The sequence below is a fragment of the Electrophorus electricus genome, chromosome 23 (assembly GCF_013358815.1).
Source record: "Electrophorus electricus isolate fEleEle1 chromosome 23, fEleEle1.pri, whole genome shotgun sequence".
Taxonomy (NCBI): Eukaryota; Metazoa; Chordata; class Actinopteri; order Gymnotiformes; family Gymnotidae; genus Electrophorus; species Electrophorus electricus.
The window spans coordinates 5,562,497-5,569,922 of NC_049557.1; the positions used below are offsets into that span (position 1 = coordinate 5,562,497).

The 7,426-nt window shown below is 43.1% G+C and overlaps 1 long non-coding RNA gene across 2 annotated transcripts in view; it reads left to right on the forward strand.

Annotated features, from left to right (window-relative positions):
• Nucleotides 1–7,097, forward strand: part of LOC113572070 — an 18,695-nt gene extending 11,598 nt beyond the window's left edge. Inside the window, exon 5 of one of the 2 annotated variants that reach the window (XR_004775549.1) lies at nucleotides 6,141–7,097. This is a non-coding gene — a long non-coding RNA (uncharacterized LOC113572070). Of the gene's footprint in view, nucleotides 1–2,280; nucleotides 2,361–6,140 lie in introns of those variants that run through there. The other variant, XR_003410063.2, reaches the window with a different exon arrangement.
• The last annotated feature ends 329 nt before the right edge of the window (nucleotides 7,098–7,426 follow it).

Sequence of the window (7,426 nt, forward strand, 5' to 3'; positions counted from 1 at the left end):
AAATGTGCTATTGCAAATTGAAATTGTCTTTAATACCATTCACTACGAATAGTAATAGCAAAAACTGTTAAATGGCTGTAGTAGCTTCTCGGTCTTCCTATTTGTCTCACTCTCTCTGGAACTCCGACAGGTCCATAAATAGCCATAAGAAGCGACATCTGTCCTCTTTATCTGCTTATCTGCTTGTTTAAGTGTTCAGAAGAGGACCTTGCCTCACCTGTACCTTCCTCTACCTACTTTAATGAGCACTTTCCCTGACCCTCCCCACCCCCTTTACCTTCCACCCCACTGGGCCCTTCCAACTGCCCTGCTGGCTTTTTCATTCCCCATTCCCCTGTCTGTCCTGTAACTCATCAGTTTCCTGCTCCTTCCTCTGCACCTTCAACTATACTGTAAAACTTGTACCTGCTCTAGGCTGTATGTCAGCGCTCTAGCTGTCCAGTACCTGGCCGTGTGTAAGAGCTCTACGTGTCCAGTACCTGGCCGTGTGTATGAGCTCTAGCTGTCCAGTACCTGGCCGTGTGTATGAGCTCTACGTGTCCAGTACCTGGCCGTGTGTAAGAGCTCTACGTGTCCAGTACCTGGCCGTGTGTATGAGCTCTACGTGTCCAGTACTTGGCCGTGTGTATGAGCTCTACGTGTCCAGTACCTGGCCGTGTGTAAGAGCTCTACGTGTCCAGTACCTGGCCGTGTGTAAGAGCTCTAGCTGTCCAGTACCTGGCCGTGTGTATGAGCTCTAGCTGTCCAGTACCTGGCCGTGTGTAAGAGCTCTACGTGTCCAGTACCTGGCCGTGTGTATGAGCTCTACGTGTCCAGTACCTGGCCGTGTGTATGAGCTCTACGTGTCCAGTACCTGGCCGTGTGTATGAGCTCTACGTGTCCAGTACCTGGCCGTGTGTAAGAGCTCTACGTGTCCAGTACCTGGCCGTGTGTAAGAGCTCTACGTGTCCAGTACCTGGCCGTGTGTATGAGCTCTACGTGTCCAGTACCTGGCCGTGTGTATGAGCTCTACGTGTCCAGTACCTGGCCGTGTGTATGAGCTCTAGCTGTCCAGTACCTGGCCGTGTGTAAGAGCTCTAGCTGTCCAGTACCTGGCCGTGTGTATGAGCTCTACGTGTCCAGTACCTGGCCGTGTGTAAGAGCTCTACGTGTCCAGTACCTGGCCGTGTGTATGAGCTCTACGTGTCCAGTACCTGGCCGTGTGTAAGAGCTCTACGTGTCCAGTACCTGGCCGTGTGTATGAGCTCTACGTGTCCAGTACCTGGCCGTGTGTATGAGCTCTACGTGTCCAGTACCTGGCCGTGTGTATGAGCTCTACGTGTCCAGTACCTGGCCGTGTGTATGAGCTCTACGTGTCCAGTACCTGGCCGTGTGTATGAGCTCTACGTGTCCAGTACCTGGCCGTGTGTAAGAGCTCTACGTGTCCAGTACCTGGCCGTGTGTATGAGCTCTACGTGTCCAGTACTTGGCCGTGTGTAAGAGCTCTACGTGTCCAGTACCTGGCCGTGTGTATGCCATTTTGTTGCCCTTGCAAGCCAGTCTGTCTCACCCAATGTTGAAGCAATGGAATTTCAAATTAGTTTCAAATAAATGAGTAAACTCTTTTCCAATAGATAATTTTGTCTAGCAATGTACAAAAATGCCGTAACTTAAAATGACCTCTGACCATAAATTAAAATGTTAAAATGTTAAATCTGCCTCATAAAAATCAAAGCTCATGAACAACTGTATGACATATATACCTTGCACCTCCAACCCCGACTCCACCCTCCACCCTCATCCTCCAACCCCCACTCCATCCTCCACCCTCCACCCCCATCCTCCACCCCCAACCCTCGTCCTCCATCCATATTGTTTTTATCACAATGAATTGGTGGGGTGGAATGTAAAACTATAGGCAATCTGCTCCTTTGGCGAGAGATTTATCCACTAATATCCCCGAGCAAAACAAGCAACAACACCAAGCGGTAGATAATTTCTTTCTTTCTGCACCTCTCTGTTCCTAAAGCTTTGAAACACAATATTCTGTCCCAATCTAAATACCCGTGGGAGTTCCATGCAACGACTAAAACCAAATTACTGCACAGGTTAAATAATAAAGCCATGTAGACACAGTAACATAAGATGCTTCTGCATACCATTTGAAATGGGAATGTATGGATGTCTGTTTTGTTCTAAACTTTCTGAAACTCAGCCTTTTGTCTCTCTCTCTCTCTCTCTCTCTCTCTCTCTCTCTCTCTCTCTCTCTCTCTCTCTCTCTCTCTCACACACACACTGCAGGGCTAGACTATGAAGCATGGCCAGATTACTGTCATCTGTCTGGAACAGGGCCGACTGTAACAGACCCTTCTGCAATAAATGGTTATTGTTGTTGTGGTTGAATGTCTTTCTGTGGATTTTGGTCTTGTGTTGCTCAGAGCAAAGGTCAGTGTAGCTGTTCACTGATCCGTTCTATGCACCTAATCCCTGTAATCTAATGACTGTAAACACTTCATGGCAGGGTGTGCTTGAGACTACATTCATGCAAATGATATGGATTCAAACGGACACATACACAGCCAATAGTAACATCACACCTTTACTACAGATGCATAACAAACAGCATTCTTCAAGAAGCATGCCTAAAACTATCACCATGACTATTATCATGCATCAAGGAAAACAAGACATCTCTCTTTCTTTCTTTCTTTCTCACTCTCTCCCCCCCACCCCACCTGCCTCTCTCTCTCTCTCTCTCTCTCTCTCTCTCTCTCTCTCTCTCTCTCTCTCTCTCTCTCCCTTTCTGCAGCTGAGAGGCTGGCATGTGACTAGGGCACCCCACTTTAGACAAAACACACACATTGGCTAAATATCTTTTTAAAAATTCTTTCTGTGGTACAAATGATCCTTCTGAGGCCCAGGACACAGTGAAGCCATATCTCCAAATGTCCTGATGTGATGCCACTGTGTCTTATGATACTATGAATAGTAGCTTGAAACTAGGTGAGTTGTTATCTGTATTTATCCTTAAAGGGGAACTAGAGCTACAAATGGTTTAAACTGTACATCTAACTGAGTTAATGATTTAACTGTATGTGTGAATATTTTGGATTGCGAGTACTTTGTGAGGTGCAAACAGGGTTGGGAAGGTTACTCTAAAAATATTTGGTTATAGATTACTGATTACCTATTGAAAACATATCTTGAACCTATTCTTGCTATAATAAATAATACCATATTGCTATAATTACTATAGTATTTCTATATTAAAGTAAGATCAAGATTCCTTTCTGTTACTTTTGGATTAGTTTTTAACTGTCAAATAGTTTCAGAAAACTGGTCCATTACAGTGCCGGGCAGTTTGGCCATCAACAAGCTCCCACAAGATCCTGTATCCTGTGCGGGCTTATAACCAATTCAGGAGATGTGTAAAGGTCATTCATATAAACAATCTGTTCCTTCTCCAGAAATTCTCAGAAGATGCAGCATTGCTCATGTTAACTCGGTAGGCTCTACTAGTGTAAGCATTCCATATCGGTATGGAATGTTTTGGCATCGGTCAATAAGCACAAACGTCTTCATACTGAACCGGAGAAGCTTTGCTGGTGTATATGATTTAAAAACATCCTTCGGCAATAGGAGTTCGTGTTCAACATGTGATCACTGTCAACTAAACACACGAGGAAATGTGTGTAATCGAAATAACTTTACATAACGTGTATGCAGTCAGTGAAACAAATACCACATTCATGATAAAGAAATCGTTTTCACAATAAACAAATTTTGTGTCCATATGAAACAAATCTCATGGTGACCATCAACAAAGCTATTAGCCCTCAATCTGCATCATGTGTGTTGAAAGCAAAGCATATCACAAATCTCACAAATGCACCATCTGATTCCGATCATTCTGAATATTGCAAAGGAATGATGTAAAAAGACCCCAAATGCAGATAGGGTAGAAACCGAAACCAGGACACATCTTTAAAACATTTAAATAAATGCAGGCTACATTCAGTGCTGTTGCAGTGCAACCATCAGGGGAACCATTTACTTGATTAAAAAAAAGTGTAACAAAAAGTGTAAAACAAACCAAAAAAAAGACAAAAGGCGCAAGAATTCCTTGCTACGTTAGCAATGAAATTTCTAAAAAAAAAAAAAACACCAAACAGTAAACTGCTCCCTTTTTTCCTGTAACTGTAATGGATTCCAGTTCCTTTTTTGTATCCTGATTATGTTACATATATTCCATTACTATCCAGCCCCGTGTACGATACAATATGACACGTATCTTAATATACGTAAACCAGGGCAGAGCCGCTGACCTCCCCATGACGGGTCAGAGCAGATGGTCACGTGACATGCCATATCATGTGACCATCTGGGTACGATTGGGAGAAAGCGGACTGAAAAGAGCAGAACTCTGAGAGAAAGAGGAGGGACAAGCACAAAGAAAGGGGGATGGAGGCCTCCCATCGAGACTGGCAAAGTGTCTGGTTAGCTGCGCATACGTGTCTGTTGACGTGCTTACCCGAGAATGTATCAGTGACATACAGCCACATCTCATGTCTGTCTAGGCCTCTCCATGTCTCAGTCTCTCATCACATCTCCATCGGAAGAGATTAATTGTGTGAAACAGTGTTTTTGTCCGTACATGAAATGTTATGCAATGTTGTTGATGTTGTTTTTTCAGAGAGAGAGAGAGAAACTGAGTGAAAGGGGAGTAGATCACACGCCAGAGCACAAGCCGCGTGACTTTTTATCCTCCGTGATCTGCTGCGGAGCGCGTGTCTGACCTTTTCTCAGCATAGGTGCGCGGTTCTTGGGTCAGGCTCGGCCTTTCATGTCCTGTAAGAAACTGAAGCCCATAGGCAGCGGAGCTTTTATGGCTTTCCACGTGTATGTGTGTTTGTGTTATTAGCATTAACAAGGGCTAAAAGCAGAACAACACAGTCAAACTGAAGGTGTGCATGAATAAATCATGTGCTTTATATGTACCTTGTTCTCTCTTTTTTTAGGAGTTTTTGAAGTTTAGGGTTTTAGAGATTGTTCACATCACTTTGGTCTTCCTTTAAAGCTCCCAGATGCTGTTTTCAGAGAGTACGACTACATCTAAGTGATCAAAGAAACAGCCAAAACAGATCAAATGGATCACCAATCCGGTGTATCAGTTATGACACTGAAAGTAAAGGGTCTTTCTCTAACAGTGATTCTCATCACCTGTAGCTGACAATTCTGAAAATGGAACATTTTCTCTGAAACATGGGAGGAATGTGTGAAGGCTATGAAACCTAGGACTCTCCTAAAGAATAGAGAGGGAAGGAGAATGCACTTGGGATAAGTAACACACATTTGTCTGCGCAGTGCTCACCCTACATACACCGCAGGCTAGAATGAACAGATCATTACATCAGATCATTAACAAAGTGTAAAAAAGGACTGGATGGTTATGTGGGTCTATCCATGCAGTATCCATATATCGGAATCAAAATCAAAGCAACGTAAGCCAATAAACGCAGTGTATTGCCCGTGTATACCAGTTGCTAGTGTGCCGTGCCATCTTTGGCCTTTAGAACAGCATGAATTCGCCTGGGCATGCATTCTGTACCATGCACTGTGTACCACACACAAATGACTATGTTGCACCATAGCTGTAGACCAGATAGCTTGCAACCAATCTTTTTCCCCTTGTTCCAAAGAGGCTCGCCAGGCATGATACCCCGGATCTCATGCCAGCTGCTGAAGTGATGACAACTTGCTGTCGTGTTTCTGGAAGCGTTTGATGATATGTGTTCTGTGGCATGGTGCATTATTATCCTGGAATACATGAAGGGACTATAGCAGTGAAGGGATGAGCTCAGTCAGGAATGACACTCAGACACGCCGTACCCTTCAGTGGGTATTGGGCCCTAATATGTGCCAGGGAGCAATTCTCATGCCCTCACAGTTCTACCACAGGCCTATACCGCTTATACCAAATAGTCATGCTGCATCAGCAAAATTCCTGCTGGCAACCTGATACCTCAGGAACCTGAACTGATGATTGAAGAACCTAATTCTAGAAATACAGCACTCCTAGATTTATACCAGTCAGGAGACCTATGACACAGCTAAGAATGCTCTTTGAGAGGCAGCTAACAAATAATGTAACCCTTCCACAGGTCCTGAGGATCCAGTTCTATACAGTGATTATCGAGGCCATCCTTATCTCATCAGTAATGATCTAGTTTGGATGGTTTACCTCACATGACTGAGTGAGCCAAACTCCAATACATAATAAGGACAGCAGAGAGGATCGACTAATGTAGCCTTCCAGTTCTTGAAGACAGTAACAAAAGTAGGATCATGAAATGCGCTGGTGAGCTTATAGCTGACCCCTCTAACCCTGGACACCATCTCTTCCAGCGCCTTGCCTCAGCCAGAAGGGAACTGCATTAACATCAGTAAATACAGAGCAATCGAAACTGGACCTCCCAAACCCCCAGTCCTGTGGCCCAAACTGTGGCTATACCTCTGCTACACAATAATGTATAATAGGAGCAGTAACAGGAGAAATCCTACAACAGTGCTACTTTTAAAGTCACTCAGCTCTTCCATACGACCCATTCCGCTCACAGTGTCTCATAGAGATCGCAATGTCATGTGACTTAATACACATGTGGGCAATAGATTTGGCTGAAACACCTTATAATGTACATATGAATTATCTTTCACTGTTGCTTTGGTTTAATTTTATATTAAGTTTTCATTTGTTTTTTGTTTTTCTTGCCAACTTCTCAACTTCCTCATTCGTTCTTTCATTTTACCCACAGCACTTTCAATACTGTGGCATCAGCCACTATATTTAGTGAGTGGCGAAATCAGAAGGATGGTGAGGACTCCCAGAATGCTGTGTACCTTCCCACAGAACTTTAGTTAGTTCAGTGTTCTAAAGAGCTGTTTATGGTTGGCATGTGTGCATGTCTTAGTTTAGCCTAGTTGTGTATTTTTAGTTTAACAAATGTAGGAATGTGTTACTGTCTGTGGTGAATGTCTTATATTTATCCACCACTATTTCCCACAGTAGTGCAGTTCCTGATTGGCTGTGTACAATCTGTGGAGAAGATTGTGTAGTTACAATAAAGAGCTTTCTTCAAGCAGAAATGTCTTCTGGCAGTTCCTCTTCTCTACCAATTCTATGATATTTAAATTTGTTGTGCTTTCTTTAATATACTTATTTGTCTATTTAATTACCTCTAATTCTTCCATGTCAAATTTCATTTCAGTTTTAGTCTATGTTTATGACAAATTTCTTTCATCATGGTGAGATCTGAACTCATAGCTATCAACATTTATTTTTAATTATTTATTTACTTTTTTGCAAATCACCATAATAGGTACAATGGTATTTACATAATGGGACAATATAACTTAAAAATTTTTTAAAAATTAGGGACCTCTCAGAATA